At 37.1% G+C, this 24,529-nt stretch overlaps 1 protein-coding gene across 2 annotated transcripts in view; it reads left to right on the plus strand.

Moving 5' to 3' along the window:
- Positions 1 to 24,529, plus strand: part of nbeab (neurobeachin b) — a 321,077-nt gene that overhangs the window by 20,075 nt on the left and 276,473 nt on the right. The gene's annotated exons all lie outside the window — the stretch shown is intronic.

Consider the following 24,529-nt stretch of genomic DNA (forward strand, 5'->3'; position numbering starts at 1 on the left):
ATGTGTGAGAAAACTACAGTTTTTGTTTATGTTCAGTCAGTAATTGATACAGGTGGCACGATGAACTGTTAAAATATAGTGATGTTCCTCTTTTGAAATTCAGCATATTGTTAAAAACGTTAACCTTTGATGTTATGGAAAGACCCTCTTGATACAAGAGAAAACTAGGGTTTGTAAGAAAATCGCCACTTATCAATTAATTGGTAGTCGGTTTATAAGATCCATCAATTTTAGATGAACTCATTAATCGATTGCATCCTTAGAGGGCACAGTTACCCTAATCTGCTAACAGATAATTGTGTAACTAACTTTTCGTTCAGCGCATTAACATTCTTGCTAAGTTTAGAAACTGTTTGCAGACTAGTTAGATTTGACTTTTGCTGATGAACTGAGAAATGGGAATTTCTCCAATGTGAGATCAATAAAGCCTATGTTATTCTTAAATGGTTTATGCCTGTGTGAGAAAAATAAATGCTAGCTTGATCTACATTGTAGGATTGTGTATGTGTGTGTGTGTGTGTGTATATATATATATATATATATATATATATATATATATATATATATATATATATATATATATATATATATATATAGTATGTGTGTGTTTGTGAATGAGAGTAATACTTTTTTTGTTAAACATTATGTTAGTAACAGATTAAACACAAAGCCTTGTTCTGCTGGAGCTTTCGCCTTTGAAGGGGAGTTTTCCACTCCATTGTCGCTTTATGCATGCTCAGTATGAGGGAATGCTGTAAAGACATGGACAATGCACTCTGGCATTATACTATTTCAGGAGGCGTGAATGCTGCTTATCAAGACTCAATGCAATGCAATTCCTTAGATAGGACAAATTTTGACCAATCTGATTTCATTGAATTTTACTTTTTGTAGTGCCTTGAGATGACGTGTTGTGAGTTGTTGCTTTATAAATAAAATCCAATTGAACTTTGTTTTAATAAAGTTGTTTGCCTGTGATATGTTCTTGTATGTATTAGCTTACGCTTTTTAACATGTGTTTTTAGACTGGAGGAGATTTGAGCTGGTTTTCATTAAAGTTGGCAGTTTTTATGATGTATTGTGACTGAAAACACTCTGATCTGGTAAACTGTCAGAGACTGTCATCTTAGCGGTTAGCAGTTAGCGTTAGCTTCCACTAACGCCAGACCACTAACCATTTTGTGGTTTGGCATTAGCAAAGCTAATATTTTAGTTAGTGGGATGCGGGTTAATGAAGCTAAGTTTTTGGTTAGCAATGATTATGTTTATGTGTTTTATAGTATATGCACTTATTATTTGGTTTCAGACTCCTTTTGCATGAATTCCTGTATCAGTGCACAGGTCAGTGGTCAGCCTGTGGCTCTGCTGGTTAAGAAAGCCTAAAGTAGGTTGTTTTAATGTCAGTTTTTAGTTCATCTACATTGTTGTAGGATAAGGTGTCTCTCATCTTCCTCTTAACATTCTCATTCTCTATGTGGCTTTGGTTTGGCCAGTTTTCTGATCAGCCAAGCACCATGATACGATGGTCATTAACAAGGTATTTGCATTTTCTCTTGATAAAACACTCTGAGACCTTGATATCGAAATTAAATACAATGCATAATTTAATCTTAAAAGGGGACTTTTGACTAGTGAGGAACAAGCTAGTCTTTGTCTTTGTAGCTCCGCTAAGATGCTTCTGACTGCTGTTGTACAAGAATGGCTAAATCCAAGAAATGCAACAGTTTTAGCCCATATCTTGAATACATCTGTGTCTGGTGACTCCTGAGCCACCGACTCTAGCTGTAATCCATGGCTTGTGGACCATACCCAATCTCTCTATTCTATCATTTCAAGGCTATGTTTGTCTCTGTTGTTAGTGTACCTTTTTCTACTGCAAGTCTTCCTTCCACTAGACTTTTCATTAATATGCTTGGATACTTGAATAAGCTTTTTAATGTTGACCTTTTATAGCCAACCCTCATTCTGAAAGGTGTCAGGGACTGTCTCCCAGAGTACTTTCAAGTCAACTGTTGGTTCAATTCAATTGCATTTATATAGCGCCAATTCATGAAACATGTCATCTCAAGGCACATTCCAAAGTCAAATTCAATCAGATTATACAGATTGGGTCAGATTATATAGATTGATCAAAAATTTCCTATATAAGGGAACCCAGTTGATTGCATTAAAGTCTTGACAAGCAGCATTCACTCCTGGAGAAGCGTAGAGCCACAGGGAGAGTCGTCTGCATTGTTCATGGCTTTGCAGCAATACCTCATACCAAGCGAGCATGGTTTACTCCCTGACTGGGTAGGGCATAACATTGGCAATAACATAAGCATTTGGTAATAAAATTAAAAAAAAAATTCTCGTCTTGCATTCAAGATTTCTGTAACGTTACGCCAAAATTGTCAAATTACCAGTAATGTGCACTTAGAATACAGTATATCACTTTGCCTAATGCATTTATGCATTATAAGGTTACCTTTTTCTCTTACCATGTATGTTACGCTGTGTGTGTGTGTGTGTGTGCGCGCGCGTGTGCGTTTGTGTTTTGCTTTCTTCAGAAATATGTGGCCAGCAGAAATATGTGACTAGCAGTGGCTGATGCAAGTCTCTTTTAACTTTGGAGAAATCACTGGTAAACCACATGAGACATAAGCTTCATTTGACCTGGATGTATGTGACTAGTCTTATATATTTAGGAAATGTAAAATTTCTGGACCAAAAAAAAAAGTATACACCTGGAAATTGTAGAAATATTTTTTTCATAATGTGATGTGTTTGATCAAGAAACAAACCAGTTTTTCTGTGACTTCAAACAAGCATCATCTTTTTCACATTACCTGCTGGCTCTTTTGACTATCTGTATCTGGCAAGAAAAAAATATGTTTTGCACACTTGCAGATAGCAAGAATTGGTGCACACTGTTTTAATAATTGCAGGCACAGTGTGGTAGTTTAGCACATATTAAAATATTGTGAGAAGGATCAGGTGAAGCAAAGCGATGTGGAGAATTTTCTTCCCTGTTGCTGTAGTTTATTCACAAAATGTCCCTATCCAGCATGCAGCTTCTCATTGCTCAGTCAATTGGAAACCATTATGGCAGTGGGTGAATATAAATTTAGGCTCCAAATAAAAAGTAAAATTTAATTAGATGAAATTAGGTCACAATAATACAACTTGTAAACAACTGTATTTAAAAAAAAAAAACATATTCAGACTCTAAATTTATAAATGATTGGATAACATCTATTCTCAGGACTGAACCTTTTTATCAGGTTTAAAGAATGATACATTTAAAGTTTATTTGCCATTTTACGAGCCGGGCTGCAGGGAGTAAAAAAGAGCAGGATGAGTAGAGGAGATGAAGACTGTAAAAGATAAAAGTTCATGACAGATGGAGAAGTGGGGAGTAACAGATGAAACACACAGTTAACACTTTATAATTGCTCTAAGCAACATGTGCAAAAACACCATATAAGCTGGTTAACTAAACTTAAAAAGATCTGGTCATACCAACCTCGCTGTTCCATCTGTGAAAAAGCTTTAATTTAATAAAGCTCAGTATTTTATAGCTGCTAGCAACAGCAGCTTTAATGAGATGGGAACTTAAACTTTTTATTTTGATTTCAAATGGAAAAGTCAGTTTCAGCTTAAGACTGATACAACTCTCATATACATTTTACTCTGAAATCATTAAAAAATAAATAGAAATTGTAAGAAAGCTTAATGTTTTCTTGGCTAGTCTTTGAGCCTCTTGGTGTTTTGACAAACCTGTTTGTCAGCATAACTAGCATTTGTTGTGTTGTGTTAGTGTTGGAATAGTAATAGTTTTAATTTTATGTAAGATTCTAGAAAAATGCTTTCATACTAATTTTTTTTCAAAAGTTATCTTATTATTATTATTATTATTATTATTATTATTATTATTATTATTATTATTATTATTATTATTATTATTATTATTATTGTACCTTTATATCTACAGGCAGGTCATTAAGAACAAGTTCTTATTTATGCTTACTGTCAACCTGTAACCCACAGGTTTACTGGTGGGAGACTTTTTAAGGTAAGGACCATCCAGCAGGGGTTAGACAACAACTTCAAGTGTGGTCAACACTTGCAGAGACACCTTAGATAAAACATCTATAGAAATACACAGAGGTTAGACCACAGATGAAATACCAGTATGCTGCAGAGCCTACAGGGTGTCACCCTTTATGCGAGAAATAAAAACCTTATTGAGAACATCTTTAAAGGTAGGATCATGGAATGCTGTCTATCTTCCTTGGCTTTTCATGTGGTTGTGGTACCAAAACCAGGCTGTCAGCGTACTTTATGACTGGCTGTCATATAGTACCCTATATCAGCATACTGACAGGGAAAACCTTTGGTGATTCTTGGTGTTGGTTGGCTGGGTTGACATCCCTCTCCCCAATGACATCCTCCAGTTCATTCTGGGGGACCCCGATGTGTTCCCAGGCAAGATGAGATATATAGTCCCTCCATTAAGTTGTGGGTCTTCTTTGGGGTCTTTACACTTCATTATGCTATACAATTTTGATAATTTATCATTTTACCTCTGCTCCAGAGGAAACTTATTTCAGCAGCTTGTATCCAGGATCTCATTCTTTATGAACCATCATGGGCATCCATACAGGCCAGTAAATCGAGAGCTTTGCTTTTTGGCTCAGGTCTTTCTTCACCAAAACAGACCTGAGCAGCGCCTGCAACACTACAATACCCCTTCCTCAACCCACCTTTTTCTGGTCGAGGACCATGGCCTCAGACTTAAGCCTGGTTTAAGCTTGATGCATCCGTGAGGTCCACATGACCATATTATTTAATTTTGCCCTCCACACCCCTCCGCATGGCAAAAAGTTTCCTCACCACGCACCTGGGAAAATTTCTAACTCCTTCTGGTGGAGGTTTGTAAATATAGACATCTTTATGATTCAGCCCAAAAAGGTCACCGTGATCAAGAAATTGTTAGAGGAGCTGATTTGAGAGTGATGCTTGACACATGTACGTTCCGTGTGGAATCCTGGCTGCTTCACACTCAGCAGTGAAACACTCAAGTGTTCACTGGCGATCATTGTTCGAAAAAGCCAACAGAACCACATCATCAGCAAAAAGCAAAAAAGTGACCCTGAGGTTCACAAACCAGGAACCCTCCTCTCTATGCCGTGAGATCCTGTCCATTAACACCATAAACAGAATTGGTGACTTTTGTCCCTTTGCACTACAACCATGTATGTGCATCAGCCATGAGGTCTGCCATCAAATGTTTATTCTCCTGGCTATTTCCCTGTCTGTAATATAGGATGAACTTGTTTTTTTCTTTTGTATTGTAGACATAATAGCAAGATTTAAGTCAATTCCAATTCCAATCTTCTGAGTCTTCATCCTTGTTGGTCACAGCTGGCTTGTAAAATTTCATCACAATAAAATTTCTGGGAAACAAGCTATCCAACAGCCCGATTTTAAACGCTGCCGTTGTTGTCGCATTCTGTGTTTTGGGTTTTTACCGGAGTGACAATGAAAGCCATTAGTCGCTGTCGTTTGTCACTCCTTGTGTGTCGAGGCCATTAGACACAGGGTTTCAAGTTCAGAGTACACTTCAATATATAAGGCTCTTAAAAAGCTTAAACTTAATTTCCCTTTGGAAGTTATGTGTTGAAAGTAACTTGACAGCACTTTGTGAGACAGACTTTACTAAAATGGGACAAAAACAATGCTTTATATTGGGGGATCTCGTTAATCCCATGCCTTCTTATCAAAAGCAGAGGAAACATCATGGTTCAAAGGTGGTCTTGATGATAGGAATGTGATTTACACAGCTGTTTGGTAGAAATGTAATTTATCAGTGTACCGTTTAAAAATTGATTCTTGAATTTCTTTTTCTTGTCACACCTTGTCTACCCTAAAATGTTTGAACATAAAGTTCTGTAAAAGTAAACTGCATTACATTAGTCATTGTTTTGTATTGCCATAAGTGATGGAAATTAGATTCATAATATAAGACAATGATGTACATAAGTGAGGTAATTACTAAAAGATAATGCTTTTTCTTTCATCATAAAGAGTATTCAGAAATATTATTTTGTTCTTATTTCAATGCATGCTTGCTTGCATAAAATATCTCCTGCTCTGTGGTATTTGACTTGCACATTTAAGTTTGCAAATCTAGCCCTTTTTTTTCCTTCTGAATGGGCTTCAGTTATTATTTTAGTGGTATGTGTTTTGGAGTGAGCTATTTTGGAGTTAAACACCAAACTGTAGAATACTTGCACAAACAACACAGTGCTGTTTCTGCTATCTTAATGTCTTTGTGCCTTAATTTTGATATGATAATTTAAGATACATGCATATCCAGTAGGCTGTCTTTTTTTCCATAACTGACTTGGCCATCAAACAGGAAGTAAATATTTGTTAAACATGCGGATGTCTGTTATTTTGGCAGTCTGTACACACTTAGCAGCAACTTGGTAATGATCTGGATTACTGTCGGTGTTCTTCACACTATTTGGCCTTGGCATGCTCTGAAACCTGTCTGCCAAAAACGGTTGCAGATGATTCTTTCAGCCAGAAAAGAAGTTGGCTCATTTATTTAAAGCACTGTCTAAATAGGGAATTCCTTCATCATGGTGAGGGGGTTTCTAAAATAACTTTTACATTATGCTGTAGTTTGATTTCCAACTGTACAGAAGTAGGGCTCTGAAGAATTGTTTCTATTATATTTAATACCCTACATACATGTTAAATAGTTTTTTAAACTAAGTGAAAAACTTGGTGGTTGTTATTGTTTCCTTTTCCCCAGAGGCACCTTCCCAAGTTTAATTATGGCCTAATAACTGTGTTGATTAATATTAATTTGTGAAAGATAAATGTACTCACTGTATTTCTGTAAAATGCCAATTTGTTTTGTTGAATTTCTTCCTGCTGTACATAAACACATCTCAGCATCTCATCAGCAGTAGACCAGCTGGTTTTGTTTTGCCGGTATCTTGTTTCTGTTTGACAGCTGTCATATTGGTCACAACACAAACAGCATGAATGTTTTTTTTCCCCCTCCAAACGATGATCCAGCTTGAAGTGCTCTGTAGTTACTTTGAGATGGATCATGAGAGCAATTAGATGGAAGACCATCTTGAGCTTATCAGATGAAAAGAAGTGTACTTGCAAAAAATTATCTAAGGCGAAAAAATATGCCAAGCAGCTCATTAACCATTTTATATCAAGTTTGTGTTTTTGTGCATTAGTTATATATGAGATTTGAACATATTTTAGCAGTTTCTTGTCTTTCATTTACATTCAGCACCACATCAGCATTAATGAAGTTTGTTGAACTTCTGCAGAATGCTTATAAAATTTATGTTTGAAAATAACAGATTTGTAGAACTTTGTGGACACGGTCAAATAGCTTTTCTCTAAAAGTTGAAAAGCCGAAATTTACTGCTTTAGATGAAGGTGTAGATTTAGATTACATTTTTTTCATTACATTTATTTCTAAAATATCTGTCGATATTCAATTTAGACTACACGTCCATTACAACGCACAAAATAAACTAGAGATTCACCGATCTGATAGCTGGATCGGACATTGGCTCCGATATTGATTAATTAGCTGGATCAGCTATCGGATGAATGACGCCGATCCAGTGATTTTTTTTTATTGATATCATGCACAAAATAAACTAGAGATTCACCGATCTGATAGCTGGATCGGACATTGGTTCCAATATTGATTAATTAGCTGGATCAGCTATCAGATGAATGACGCCGATCCAGTGATTTCTTTATTGATATCATACACAGCAATACAGTTACAGTGATCTAATCACTTCAATTCTATGTTTGCAATGCGAGTTATGTCATCATGCAGAGCATGCACAGCAGCCAGTGATGAGAAAACACAGAGCAATATGGAGTAAGCAGCAGGCCAAGCCATGTCTGCTATCTGGAAACATTTCAAACTTGATACGCCAACAAATCCGACTGTAACATGCAATATCTGCAATGTGAAAATTATAATGGGTGGTGATAAAGTTGGTGAATTCAACACCACAAACATGGCAAGGTACACATTTCGTTGCTCTGTACTTGTGACAGTGCAATGACAATAGAGTTGAATTCTATTTTATATCAGCCAATATGCTCAGCCCAGGTGTCTGTATTGGATTGGAAAAACTGGATCAATGCATCTCTAAAATCAACGCATTCAATAAATAAGGTTATTTTAATAAAGTTCAATGACAACTGAATTGAACAAACAGAAAAGGTAAGCTGTGAGCATTTTAGGCACTCCTGATATAAGCCCCATAAATCAGTAGTGCACAAAATCAAATAATTGTCTCATTTTAGCTCCAGTTGATGTGTAAAAATATTTTTCATAACCCATTAAAGCTTTTTTAAAGTTTGCTACAGAATATTTTAACAAGCCCTTCAAAAACTGAAAGAGTATTGTCTGTTCGGCTTTGATCTCATTTTATGGGACTCCACATCACTGCTAAAACACTATACAGACGGTGAAGTTTGGGGGAGGGAACATCTTGGTGTGGGGATGTCTGTCAGTGTGTGGAATTGACAGACTTCACATATTTGAACAAAGGATACCTGAAGATCAGGGCTAAAATAAATCAATGTTATCGACTCATTTTAGGCTTATCTAAGCTCTTCTGGTGTCACACGAGCAGGTAGTCTGTTAGCAGCCCCAAGACAGAAACTAATTCACAGATTTTATTAATGAAATGCTGTTTGTGGGGGCTCTGGACTGGCGACAGGCACACTCAGTAGTGACTGGAAAGACAAGAGGAAAATTAGGCTACGTTCACACTGCAGGTCTTAATGCTCAATTCCGATTTTTTTGTGAAATCAGATTTTTTTTGTGTGGTCGTTCACATTTCCAAATATATGCAACTTGTATGTGATCTCCTGTGTGAACTGAATGCGTTCAACCTAAGTGTCCCGCATGCGCACTCGAGGACGCGTTGATGTCACACGTAGCAAGCGTCCTCAGTGTTTGTAAACATGGAAACAAGTAAACATGAATTATAATGCTGGCGCGCATTTTGTGGTCATTAATTTATTTTCTAAACAGAGCTTTCCCTCCATTGACTGCTCTCCTCATTGTTGTCCGCTATGGGTGTCGTGTTTCTTCCCGCTTCTGCATAGCAGGACGCAGAATAGTGACGTTTGTCGAGTATCGGTGACGTACAGGTCGGATATACCCGGCCATACAGACACAGGTCGCATTTGAAAAGATCAAATACGTATCGGATTCAGGACCACATATCCAAGTGGTCTGGGTCGCATTTGAAAAATATCCGATATGTGTTGTTCAGACTGTCATAAAAAGATCAGATACAGGTTGCATATGGGCAAAATAATCAGAATTGGGTCACTTCAGGCTGCAGTGTGAACGTAGCCTTAGAGATTTGGTCAATCACTAACGGATCAATTGTGGATGACAGAAAGAATATTGCTAGCAGCAAACAGGCTTAAATCGGAGGGATATGGACTTTTGCTCAGTTATTTCTGAAAACGTTTCAACACCTATCCAAGAGTTTTTGTCAATTCTGGAGGCTCGCATTTGAGCAACCTGCAGTTGGTGCGCTGCTGTTTTTAAAGGACATGGAGGCCAATCCTCCTAAGGGCATTCTAAGTCAGATGCAAATCAATGACCCACCCGTCACTATCCTGGGTTGTTAGAAGCTATTGCTTGGTGTGAGTGGTCACCTGAATCATGACAAGGCCGCTGATGTAATCTCCAAAGAGATTACATCCGCAGCCTACGTTCAAGCGTCACTGGTGTTCTTTTTGTGAGAGCTTTAAGACAACCCATTTTGGCAGGTGACTTAAGTCCATGCAGGGCACTCCTTAGCAAGGGGAAGGACTTCAAGGGGAATCTCCAAGACGGACAAATCGAATTTGAAGAAGAGCTTGGTCAGGAGGCAGGTAAAGGTAAGAAACACAGGTGAATATGGCTCAAGAAGCCAATGGGAAGCAGGCTAAATGCAGGATTCGGGAAGCCGATCTAATGTTGAAAGTCAGAAATCAAAACTAAGCGTGGTATCTAGGGCAAGACTAGAGAAGGGACTGCACCACACTGACACCGGTGAACATCCATTGAACTGAAATTGATATAGTGAGCGGCTATAATTACCTGGGTGTTGTAAATTTTTTTAATTATCAACTCGAACTAAAAAATACAAAATGTGGCTAATTATCCTACTTGGTTACAAAATTCTTTAAATTTAAATATGCTGTTTCTAAAAGGTGTAAAGATCTTTTTGTTTCTTATGTTGTAAATTTCCCTTACTTTACAATCTCCTATTTTTTATATTTTTTTTATATTTTACCTTGTCACTTTGCTGGACTTTTCAAACTGAGGGACTATAAAGGATAGTTCTATTCTTATTTGTTTTAAGTGCTTTGTATGTGTGACTTATTTAGGCTGATATAAACATCTTGTCTCCATTGCCACCTGTCTTTCCCACTGTGTGTCAATTTTTCTACTTATCACTTAAAATCATTCAGGGTTGTAAATATGACAAGCAATAAAACACTGACAGCTTATTGTAGGACATTTGTTTCGTTTGTCTTGTGTTTATTAACCTTTAATGATTACAATTTTATGTTCTATTATCAAATGAACCCATAACATTGGAGTATAAGGTGGGTGTTTTCACTAGCCCAGTCAGCTCTTAGATATTAGTCAATTTATTTTACTTGTTAACTTGTTTCTTGTTAACATTAACATCTCAGTTGGCATTAAGAATGGTGTAAACACGTCTTTATGGAAAACTGTTGCAAAAAAAAAAATGCATCAAATTATTTCATTTACAGACGTCACATGATAAATTGCATTAGCTAAATAGGAAGAATGTCCCATTGCCAAATAAAATTTGCTACTGGATTAAATTGAGTAACTGTTTTTCAGCTTTATCTACCCTCTCTTTCTACAATGTCCAGAATGACACTTTAGTGGGGAGTTGGTAGTCCCTGTTGATACATTTGTTCTTGCTTAGAGGTTAGCTGGTGCTTCCAGGTCTGTCATGGAGTCAGTGGTGGTTTGGACGGCGTGCCTGTGTTTCTGCACTGAGCCGTGTGATTGCCATGTGGCAGAGAACAGGGCCAAGTCTCACTCGGGGCATCTGCAGATTAGTGCGTGTGTTCCCTGTGTGCCCATGACTCTGGGCTGAGCTATTGGTTGCTCTGATTCAAAAGCAACTGGCACACGGTCAAATTGTGTTTGCCTTTTAGAGATCATTATAGAGATCGTTAAGACTCTTAGATTTTGTTGTGTTTGCTTCACAAAAAGCTCAGGAATGGCATCAATACTGCTGAAACGAGAGTGCATATTGCGCTTCCATCGTCTATAGACTCTATACTAAGGCTCTGCAAGCTGCGGCTCTGGAGCCATGTGTGACCCTGTAGTGTTGGCTCTCTGCAGTGGCTGAGCTGATTAGATATAAACTTAAAAGAGGCTAGTGGTAGCTGCTTGTTTACGTGTTTTTAGTCAACATCTGCACAGAAATTCTTCAGCAGTGTAATACCAATGGAGCAGGGAATATATCTTACCCTTTGATAGTATACTATATGCTTTATTTTTCAGAAATATGAAATAAATGTTTTTTTAATCAGTCTGTTTTTCTTTATTAATAACTGAAAAACAAAAAGTATATACACATATTTCTTTTGCCTTAAACCCCTTTACAAGTAAATGCATTGTTTTTTTTAAAAGCTCATCCGACTTTTGCAGATACATTTTAAATCCTTACCTTTGAAATAAAATTGTGGTTGTTTAATTTGACTTTTTAAATAGTTCTTAGGTGGTACTTATAAACTAATTAGGGTCTTGCTTTTCAGGATCAAGGTCATAATTGCCTTATTGAAGTGTAAAGTTCGCTGTGCCTTTTTTTTTTGTGAATGAGAAAGTAATTAGATTAACATGTAATGAATTAAGTTTCTGTATAACCAGCACACAGACCTTTTACCTAATCGTGGCTTAAAATGCTCACATGTTACGTCAAGACGACCATGCTTCCTTTAAGGTCAATTAATCATGGCAATAACTGTTATGATGTAAACAACTGTCTAAAATCCTCAATATAAACCTGCCCCTTTTCAGACCAATAGTATATACCGCAAAAAAAAAAAAAAATGCATTCGACTGAACTACTTTCATTGATCACTTCAGAACCACACTTATCTGGCCAGTTCAAAAACTCAGAATTCAAGAAGAAACATTCTTATAATCTGCTGTTTTCGATAAGTGAGTTTTGGGAAATGCACTAAATCAATAGTCACAACCTATAGACCTTATCATGCAATGTAATTGCAATTGTTTGCAGTTATTTGGTTAACTACATAAATGTAAAAATATAACAGATATCATGAGCTTTCATTGTTTTTTTCTAGGAAATTGGATAGACTTGCCTGACCAGAGATACGCTCCTTAAATGGCACTGAATGGTCTTGATCCTAATAAGTATGTGAGACTTGCTAATCTTTCTCCTAACACTTCAAAAATGAAATCTACTTTTGCTGAAAAACTTTGGCAGCTGTGGTTACCAGATTTTTTTGTTAAAAAATACATAAATTATGAGTTTAAAAAGGATAGTCATTGCACTGGTCATAATCATAATTTATGTATTTAAGAATAACAATTATGGCACCATGTAAGGAGACCTCAGTCCTTGGCTCAGCTGACCAAGGTTCAATTCCGGCCTGCCGTCCTTTGCTGCATGTCTTCCCTCTCTCTCAGTCCCCCTTCCTGTCAGCCTACTTTCAATAAAAAGGGTCACTAGTGCCACAAAAAAATCCTAAAAACTGGTTGACACTGTTGATCATACTATCCTTTGTCAAAAGCTGTGTGATATTGGTTTATTGGAGAATGCTGTATATTGATGTGCTAATTATCTGCCAAATCATAGTTAATGAGTGCAATACAGTGGTCTGTTGCCAGAACACTCAAACATCACTAAAGTGTTGTGCCACAGGGTTCCATTTTAGTACCAACATTATTTTCAATTTATGTGAACGGTGTCAATGAAAATGTCACTGATGCATGTAAACATTAATGTGCTGATGATACTATGTTGTACTGCCATGCAAAAACTGTTACTGCTGTGCTTAAAGGTATTGTAGACGATGTTTCCATAAATGTAGGAAAGAAACTTCTAAATCAGTTTTTGACTTACTGCACATGCACAAGACCATCTGACCATCTTATCTGCTCTTCTGCTCCTCAGGGAGATTGCGTGAAATAATCTCCCAAATACACTCAGATCTCATTTCTTTCTTCTAAGAAGAAAGAAAGTTTTCTCTTTAAGACAACAAATTTGGTAATTCTGGACCCACCCAAAGCTGCTTTGTCCATTAACATTTCTGAATTATCTGTTGATATAAAAATCAACTCTATTGACAAGATAGAAAGCAAGCTTGGCTTCTGAGAATGGTGGTGGGTGGCAGCAGGTCATGTAAATCCTTTGTCCATTTATCATGCTCAGATGGAGCAATCCCATGGATATTAGTTATTTTTTAGAGATAACAAACCTTCAGTACACGGTCTAGCTTATCTCAATTCAGTCTCTTTAGTACGGTCAATTTTTCAAGCACTTTGCGTCTCTATCTCTCACAGCACAGCATCTAAATCAGCAAAGTAAACAATAGTCGAAAATGGTGATGACAACGAAGACAGAAAAAGCATGAATTAATTTGTTAAATATTTGCACTTTTTTTCTAGTAAGGATGGTCTTTGCGGGATCAGGTGAAATATTAATAGGCTTATACTATGATGATATAAAAATGTTAAAATAAAAAAATATATATTGTCAGTGGTAGATCTTTACAATGTAAACTATATTTTATAAACTATGTAAACTGTTTTTGCTTAATTGTAAAAATTAAAACATCAAGTTGAGTGTGAAATTAGCTTATAAAAATCTTCATTTTTTTGTATTGGAGGTGACACAGTGGCATCCTCTATGTACTAATTGGATTAAATTAATTAATTTAGATGACATCAGCTTCAGGGTTTTTAGTATCTCATTAGTAGGGATCCTAAAATATCAGGTATGCTGTTTTGTATCTGATTAGAAAATGAAGCAATGTTTTCAATAACCAACCTTCTAACCAAAGTGAAACCAGTTTATAATCATCTGACTTGAAGTCCTTTGTTTATGTTTTGATAAAAGTACTCATTAGCTTATTTGATTAATTCAGGAAGTAACTGCAGCTATTTATTGTCAAGTGAAAGGACTCATGCTGTGTTCCAGGTCTAATGTGGTGTGACTTTGCTATTTCAAACCATCTGGCTTCACTGTCTGTCTAGACTCAGGTTGTTCCACCAAATCCCAGCTCATCTATAATTAATAATTGTCCACATTTGCTTTTGTCAATGAATGCACAGGCCTGTGTCTAATTATTGCATTCAGCATCTACCCTGCAGTATCCGTAATTGCTATATTGGTGGTTACATTACCGGATTCAAAATTGAGTTGCTTTCTAATTAAAAAGCATATGTTCATATAATTATTTCTGTACAACACTGAATTATTTAGAGAAGAGAAAATAGTAGAATTCCCATGGAATCTAATTTGGATATTTGTTTTATATTATATTGTCTAAGGACTGAAGGTCCTCTCCACTGTTAAAGGTATAGTTGGTAATCCTGCTCAGAAACACTTTCTGTTTTACTGCATGAAATGGTCCTACAATCTTGACATTAGTCAATACATTATGTATTCAGAAAAAAGGAGGTTAAAAATTCGGATTTCTGTGAGAACTGCAGACTGCAAAAACTCTGACCAATCCTGTCATTTAGAATGGAAAGATCCAATCAGATGCCTTCATGTCTTGTCCTGCCCACGCTTCCTCTGTCGCTCAAGTTCTGGAGGTATTGCATTATCTATTGATTGTCTCACATTCATTCTGACATGCTTGCGTAACACCGTTGTGCATGCACAATCCTTGTTAGTTTCTGCTTGCTGGCTACACATACAGACTTCCAGTGTTTATGTATCTGGTTAGCTTCTGTGTTAGCTGTTGATTGTAGCTCCGCTGCCCTCACTTTATACTTTGAAAATGGCTGAGAGTTATTCAAAAAGGGACTTGCGTATCTCAGTAAAATTTGTGGAAAATCACAAACTCTACCTTTTAAGTACAGATTTTTTCATGACATAGGTAATTGCATGATAGATAGATTTGAACGATATGGAGTTAAAATTGTGTCTTGGTATGTATTGTGCGTGTTTAAAAATTATCAGTCTTTTTATTTGTCAAACTATTCAACCACAGTTGTAGAAATAAAGATTTTACTCAATAACTTACCTATTATTAAATATAATAGTTGTGCTACATATTAAGTAGCACAACTATAATAATAATATGGATGCTAGATTTGTGGTCCCAAAGTTTTTTGCTTTTCAACCATAAAAAAGCATCATGGGTGTTTCCAACTATCAGTTTATTTTATTATTATTATTTTTTTTTTAGTTAGATTTCTGGAGGGTATTTAAGACCCCAAACTTTCTTTTGTGAATCTGCATGCTTGTCACTTTGCTGCTGCCACACCAGAGGTCCCACATTTTTTTCTGCTTCCTTTCTTTGTTAAGCTGGCCGGCCAGATTGATAATGTGTAGCACTATACATTTTGCACATTATCAATCTGGTCCTGCTCCTATTGAATTCGTTTGGGGAATGGAGGAAAATTCAGCAGAACTTTCAAAGCTGATTACCGAAGCCACACATAGTGCCCGCCTATCAAAGGTTGGTTTTAGCCAATCACGGTATCAAATGAAAATATGAGCAGCAGGCACCACGAGAAACCACAAGTTACGCTGGTCAAGACACTTCTTGCTGGACTTCTTTCAAAGAAGAAATTGTGGATTTGTATGCGTTTTCCTGCGCTACCATGTTTATTTTGGTTTGGCTGTGGGCTCAACTCTTGCTTTCATCACAGCTGGTATTTCCCACCTTAAACCATAATACTTCAACGTGATTGGAGTGGGACAGGATGGATTCCTGTGTTTTTGTGATCACATAAATACCACAACAATTCAGTTTGCAGGCGAGGCTATTTCTCTGCTTGCTCTTCTTTTGCCTTCAGTCTTAGCTTTTTATGTCTCTGCCAAAATGTACAGAAAGGTTTAAGTAAACTACTTTAAATCAGTGACACTCAAGGATTTTAAGCAGTGTTTTTCTTTTTCTTTTACCTTAATTGCTTTTGAGATTGAGGACCAGGCATTGTCAGGAGCAGCTGCATTTTTCATGGCAACACAAGCTAATCAGAATACAAATGACTATGACAAAGTTCTCCAGAAAATAGCAATTATTAAAAAAAACACATTCATCAGCTTAAAGTGAACAAGGAGTGTTGTATATAGAAATTAAACATGATTCAAAACAGTAATAAAAGTGACAGAATGAATTAGAACCACAAATAAACAGAATGCTGATGTAAATGAGAGTAAACCAACAGTCCTCCATGAAACTCTCTTGGCACAATACCAAATAAATCCCTTCCTTCATATCTGGGAAGTCAGATACGAGGAAGAACTCTACATCTAGAAGAAACAGCTCGGTCAGCACTACAGAGAAATGTCTCTTCCACCTGAGCAAAACAGATTGCCATTGTATCAACCTTCCAGACCACTCAAGTCTTCTGGTCCAAGTCTACTCCACATCCTCAGAATCAGAACCATACTTAGAGAAGCAGCATTATGTTATCATCCTCCATTAATCAGGGACAAACTTCCTGCAAACTTTAAAATAAAAAGCTAAATCGCTGTGATTTTTTAATATAAAGAATAAAAACACATTTTTACCTTTAAAAAAATCTCTTCTCTAAATAATTCAGTGTTGTACATTTTTAGTGGTTATTACGTGATCCTCATTATTTATTGCAGTCTCTTGTCCAAAGTTTTTTTCCTTTGCTTTAATGTAACTACAATGTACTCAAGTTTTCATCATGAAGAGCACTTTGAAATGTGTTGTTGCTGAAAGATGCTACAAAAATAAATTTGTCTTGCCTCACCGAGGGACTATAAAGGATATTTATATCCTCGTTGACCACCTTTTTAGAGCTTATTTTTGATAACAAGAGTATGAAGGCACAACTTATCCATTCATCAATAGACTTATACTGAACCTTGCTGAAACAATTCTGCTACAGAAACAACAGTCTGACATCCTCCATTGTACAGAGTGACAGAAGTTTTTATGACAATTGTATCGAATTGAGTTTACCCCTGTGAAACAGGTTGAAATTATATTCGAAAATGAACAATATGTGCTAAGCTTGAGGCCATTTTTAGGGAAAAATATTTTAAATGGTCTAGAAATCTGCTATATCAGTATTAAAAATACTTAAGAATGTTGTTAGTTAACCCAATGCAAGCCTTCCTTGAGGAATGGTCATCATTAATTCATTAGTGGAGGAAATGGTAAACTGTACATGCATACGTAAAGTTGAGAGAAAGTTTAACAATCGCCTTAGTTAAGAAGGGTTAGAATAAGGAACCCCCATGGTGTAACATTTCCTCTTTCTGGTTAAGCACAGTGTCACCTCCAGTATAATTTGTTGAGGCAGAATAGTCGTGCCTTATGTACAGACAAAGCAGAAGTGATATGCTTGCCAGACTTGTGTGTGTGTGTGTGTGTGTGTGTGTGTACTTGTATGTCTATCATTGTGAGGACCAAAACTGGACAGTAGACCAATGTTGTGTGGACAATTGGAATTGTGAGGACATTTTCCAAGGTCCACACAGTGCAAAATGGGCTAATGCATAGGTTTAGGGCTAAGGTGTGAAATGAGTTTAGGGTGGGGTTAGGTATGTACCTATGACCTTAGCTTTAGGGTTAGGTTAGGTTCAGGGTTAGGGCATAGAAAGCAATAGAAAATGAGTGGACGGGCCCCACTGTCTGTGTGTGTGTGTGTGTGTGTGTGTGTCTGTGTAACAGAATGCTCCTTCTTCCTTGAAAGCACATATAGAATGCGGAATCATCTTTTTCAGGGACTCTTGAAGTTTTAAATTAGTGTGATTCTCTATTTGATTAAGTGATTCCAATTTAAAATATTTTAACTCCTGATTCCATGAATCCTTATTTTTTTATTTTTTTATTTTATTTTTTTACAAATTGTTGTACATTTTATGAAAACTTGTCTCCCATTTAATAATCATAGATAAAGTGGACTTAAAACTCAGGAGATATTTGTAGCTGATGAGCTAAGGACTAATCAAATCTGAGCTCAAGATTGCAACAAAACACATGCTATGTCCTGACAAGGAATCTTTATGCTCTTTGTAGTTTTTTTGTGATTCAGAAGGCTACACTATGATCTTGATCTTTTATCCCTATGTGCTCCCACCAGGCTGGCAATCACTCCTTTAGGTTGTGAATATTCAATATCTCCCAAAGGCCTGCTAAGATTCCAGATCCTACATATTTCAGTGCAGATATTGAAAGCTCAACAGTAAAAATTAAAACAACTCACTCCATCCCATTTAGCCTTTCCATCGCTGCTAAAGCTCATTGATGCTTCTCTGTAAAGACCCGAGTTCTGCTACAGGCTTCTCTCCGTTATTATTACTGTAAGAATCCAGCATATTTGTCAACCCTCAAAATATTTGAACAATAAATACAACAAATAGAGACAGCCACGCAGATCAAATGAACAGCACGCAGAGTTGGAGGCAAACTGTTAACTGAAGCCAGGCACCCATAAGAAGTACATTTAAACTTACTACAATTTCATCATCTGATAAATTGTTTATTTTGTAATTTTTAGTTAACCTGGGTTAGGTTTGGACATTCCTGTATTTCTATACTGAGACTATTCCACAGTTTCACTCCCTAGATAAAAACACAAAATATTTTCATATTTTTTCTTCTGAGATTATAGCATTCATCTCTGTCTGAAAACATCTCCTGTATAGTTAGAGGCAGCAGGTTGTGTCTTATGTTGTACATCATTTGTGCAGTATTGGATTTGACCAAATCAAGAACGTTTAGGGCATCTGACTTGCAAAAAATATTCATAATGTTCTTTTGTGTTGTTTCTGTAGTTAATTGTATATGAAACAAGACTTAAAATACAATGTCTCAGAATATCATGTATATTTTACGGTCTAAGGCTGCTTTTTTTGGGCTGATACCTTTAAGGTTCGAAATAAAATCAGCCAAAACATCCCCTGCACAGTACCGTGTCAACTAGCTTTAAGGCTAAAGCTGTCATGTGTGTTGGTAGTGAAGGGCTGAAGCGATGGGTGGTGGTAGTTGTGGCAAAACAATCTTTAATAATGAAAATATATGAATATTTACAAGGGGGGGGTCACAGGAAGAAAGAGTCTTCCTGTGACCCCCCTTGAGAGTCTTGAAGCAGAAGTGAATAACTGGTAGTGAACTGAGCAGTGGAGAGAGCAATTGAATACAGAGTAGTTTAACGGAAGAATGGAGCTGTGAACAATGAGAAAACAGGTGCTTAGATACGGACAAAGGGACAGTATGAGCTAATCAGAGGAAATCTGGAGCAGCTGTTGCAGAGGGAATGCAAGGGAAGCTGAGAGAGAGAGACTAATCAACACGAATGGAGCTGAACCGAGATACAAAGAACTACAAGCCAAGGGCAAAAGCTAAATAGAGATCTAAGAGTAATAAATTAAATCACATAAAATAACAGAACACAAAAAATAAACTAAGAAACAAGACGTAAAACATGAACTAATATGGCAAGACTCAAACAAACATAGATGAACAAAAAAGAATTACTGAAAAATCACTGTAAAAGTCCTGAAAGCCTAAGTTCTTTTAAATTAAAATGAAAAACCCATTTTTAGGCTTGCCTTGAGTTGGTCTAGTTAGCCTGTTAACTGAAACATCATTACATAGTCAACGTTTGTAGTCCAGCTGTTATTTGTATAACAGTTGGACTACAAACTTGTATAACAGTATTGTTTTATTTTGCTTATTTTTTTTCTACATTTTATTCCAACTTGCTTTTACTCTGTTTTTATTTTCCTATGTTTTATTCATGTAAAGCACTTTGCGTTGTCCTTGTACTGAAATGTGCTATACAAATAAACTTGAAGACATTAACACAAAAAAAAACAAACACCCTGAGATTTTGACAAAAGCCTGACTTCCATTCCAAGGAAGATGCCCATCCCGATCTGATATAGATACTTCATCAGATCAGCCCTAGCTCAACTCCTTTTCGTAGTTTATGTTTGGCTACAATTTTATTTTTAATGGGACTTTGAAACATTTGTTTAAAGCTTTTTTAAAATTGTTTACACACTTTTGGTTCATCTATTTAAATAGTTTAACGACAGGAAGCAGTGTTTGCCGTTATATCTGGAATTGATCAGGATACGAGAGTGGGAGTAACAACTCCTCATTCACAATTAGCAGCATGCTGCTTCACAGCCTCATGACGACAGATTGAAGCTGACAGATTGTGTTGATATAAGTAATTACACAGTAGATCAAATGAGACCATAAAAGACCCATTAATCACTGTGCTGTAAACTTCTCTACTCAATCATGCAGAGCACAAGTGCATATCCACATAAACACACATTAGGGATGCATTGGTTCAATAACTAATATCTGTGGCAATATTTTCAAGAAAATCTTCCCTTTCTTTTATTCCAACATCTGGTTACCTATTATTCAAGTTTGTGTTTACAATTTATGGCTTTTTCTGTATGGTGTAAAGGCCTTGAGATTTAAATGGAGGTTCTCTGTGCTAAAGGTTCCACATTATTTTTTGGTGTTTGTGAACCTATGTGACATTTAGAGAGTAAAATGGAAAGCTATTTTTGTTTGACATACATAAACTGACCATGGTGCTGAATTTCTGCTCCTGTCTGATCCAGAAGAGCTGTCAGTACTTATAAAAAATTCTGCTGCAGAAGATTGCCTAACTCTGCCACTCTGTTTGCTATTTAAGTCAATGTATGTATCACTGAAAATCAGCAACTCTGTTAACATTCTGCTGTTGATAACAGAGACAATTTGGTGATTGAATGGTAAATATTGGCATATCTTTTATGTATGTTGTGTTCATATCCCTTTTCTGATTTTTCTTCACAAAGGACTTGGGCAAAATGTGAATTATTCATTTTCTTTTCACTTTCCTCTAGTATGAACATGACAGTGTGGGTTGAGATAAAGGTTGAAGTGCAAGGAAACTGTAGAAACACTTGCCTTTTCTTCTCCTCTTCGTTTTTTTGTACCCTGTCAGACTGAATGGAAGAGTTTGGACTCTATTCCTGAACTCTATAAACATTTTTGTCCAGATTGAAATAGGTCCACCCTCTCTCAATGGTTCCATGTGATGGGTTCGCTGAATAAGAATAAAGTACGGACTGTCCTTTAAAATAAAAAATTTTCCCATCCATTTTAAAAATAAAATATGTTTAATTTTTCCCCCCACCTTTGGGGATATGTTTTCCTGTCAGATGTGCCAGTTGTCGATCAGATTCTTTCACTAGTTTGTTAAAATTTTAAAGGGCATCTGATATATGAATAAGGATATAAGCAACATCCTGGCTGTGTAGTGGAAAGAAAACCATGTTTACACTGCCTGTTTGAGATAATTCCTTATAATTTGTAATATATGATTTAATTACAATTGCAAATGTTAAAAATGTCAGTGTTTGTAGAGAAAATGCCTGTTTGTATGTCCTTTTAAATTCAATTTGAATATGTAGCATGGTTAAGGGTTGGCTTAGTGGCTTAGAGCAGTCTAAGAAGGTTGCAAACACCTGCTTCTATCAAGATTAGTTTTTTCCACAGTGATCTGGAAGCAACAAACACAGAGGTTATGGTTAAGGATGTTTATTGAAAAAATGTGGTACAGAAGGGTTATGGGGTGGAGTATGATAGTGGCCTACTGGGAAGGCTCTGACCTCAGTCTGTGAGAGAGAGAAAGGGAGGTTGAGCACCAGCAATAGACAGGCGGCAGTACAGGGGAGGAGAGGCTTACTTGGGATGACTGTTTAGTGTAGGACCAGGGAGAGTACTCGGGCTCTGATGGTCAGTGACAGTCTGAGGTGTGGTTCGGGGCTAGGTAGACAGTTCTTCGGTGGAGGGTGGACAGGCCAGGTGTTTAGCAGGACGCCAGCGGGAAGGGAAGCTTCAGATCGACCGGAGCTCCAGGAAGGCTCAAGTGATTTGGACCTGTTAGCAGACTAGAGTGCAGATGACCACGGAGAGATCGAACAGGATGAGCAGAAAGAGGACTGGATTTGAGGAGGTAAAACAGGAAGCATTAGCAGGGCGGGAAGCAGGAACGACAGGGAACAAGGCTTGGATCAGGTATCGCTCAGGTAAGCTAATGCTCTGACGCCTTCCATCCATCTCCAGCCGCCTTAACTAATCCTAAAAAAATCTGGTGTAAATAGGAAACACCTGCTGCCAGCGTCCGCCTGTTGCACCCTGCTGGAGAAAAGTAAAAACAACCACACCGCAGATGCCCTGAATTACATACCTGACAGGTTCAAACACTGCTGACTGCCCCAATGGGTCCCTGATCAAGACCTTCATGGTGCGTCAACACCAAACACAATTGAGGCGGCCTGAGCAGGGGATTTACATATTACCAGTATTCAAAAGGCAGAGTCAGGAGTGGTAAAGCGCCCAGCGATGCGGTCAGCGCTCCATAGCGGGGGACAGCCAGCGCGCCGCATCTGCACCACTCATGCTTTCTCTGCCCGCCCTCTTGCTCCGATCTTCCTTGACCTTCAAATTGATACATCTTTAGTATGAAGATCGATTGTCTCAATTACACAACATCTTAGATTATATTTTAAAAAGATGAGCCGGTGCTAATAACGTAGTAAAGTATTAAAACCAATGACCTCGCTATGCTCTGTTTATGACACACAAAAATAGATGCTAACCCTAGTTGTTCTCGCCAAGCTATTACCAAAACATATTAGATAAATGTCCAAAATATTAACCAATCTGACTAAGATTAGACATTTATTAACCATTCATTGGTCTCTTGGAAGTCTAAGAAAAAAAAAAAAATAGCTGCCTAATTTTGATTTAGGTTCTACTTGTTTGTTTGGAGAGGGAAAATAAAAAAAATAAAAAGAAGGAATTGTTGGACTATAGCCTGGAAAAGTCTTGATCCTTACACTATCATCACCAGAACTGCCACTAAAGAAAAATGAATATCACCATATGTGGTCTATAGACAAGCAGATATCTCACTCATGGGATTGAGATTAAGCTAAACCCATTTCTTGGTTTAGCTGATTGGTTTAGTGGAATTCTCAGCAAAAATAGCTCTGTTTTTAACCAGAGTCATAGAGACCATAATGTTGGTGGTTCTGTGCCAAGTTGCTTGATGTCTTAGCACCAAGCAACTGGAATTTGGACTCAAACTGGATACGAAGAGGATTTTACTTAAGTGACAATTAACATGTTTCTAAAATATTTACATAAATGAGACTCACTGAGCGTAGCATCCAAAGTAAACAAAAACATTTATTGTAGCTAAATACCACAGGGCTATCACTCCTTTCTTGTCCAACCAGGCACATATCCCTGAAGGCTTCTAAGGTCCTTTCTTAGTGACTCTCCCTGCATTCAGTTATCCTCTTTGCAGCACACCGCAGTGCCCTCTATTGGCAACTGTATATAACCCGAATCACTAAATAGATTTGAGTTATATTCTCTGGGCATACATGTGAGTGTGACGCACTGCACACTTTCATTCACCTGGCTACTTTGTTGAGTCTCCACCCCCATTGACGCATTAGCGAGAGAACTCGGGCTAACTTCAATATTTATAACTTTCTTATCTCAGAAGATGTTACACTTCTAAACAGAAGACCAGTACCTTTTTCTCCCATGCTGGTGCACAACACTGGTGTCATTTCAACTTGTAACCACAGAGGGCGAACTTCTGCAAAAACACTAGAACTTGTGCTATGCTCCTTTAAATTAGAGCTTCTAATCTTCTCACATCTGTCACTTGCATTTATCTGATAAATTTTGACTTTGCTGCAAAGTTTTCAAGGCATCATGGTCCCTGAGCTGATGTCATTATTTTCTTTTTTTTAACAGTAGTCTGGCTTGTTGAAACCTTTGTTGAAGTAGTTTCATCATGTGTACATCAATTAGTATAATTTTGAGAGTTCATTCTTACCTTTATATGGTTGGCTAAGCCTTACTTGTCTTCACCCCAACATAGGGTTGGATTTGTCCATTTGGTATCATTGTATTGACCAGGATTCTTCCAGGGCTTACTGGCCTGGCAGAAGGGACCCACACCAAGTGGTCAACTAATTAAACATCCTGACTAGATGAAGACATAGCTGCTAAGCCATTGAGGGTGCAGTAGGTTCAGATTGTCTGAAATGGCTTTACCTTCGTTTGTGGTGAGAGAAGGAACTAATGCATGGCAAGATGCCAAACAATGAAAAGCAGTCAATACATCACTGTAAGCCATTACTTGAAATTTCTTTTCTTTGACACAACACTCACATGTGACACATTGTTTCATCCTGATGGATTGGTTTAA

Source organism: Fundulus heteroclitus, chromosome 18 (assembly GCF_011125445.2).
Source record: "Fundulus heteroclitus isolate FHET01 chromosome 18, MU-UCD_Fhet_4.1, whole genome shotgun sequence".
NCBI lineage: Eukaryota > Metazoa > Chordata > Actinopteri > Cyprinodontiformes > Fundulidae > Fundulus > Fundulus heteroclitus.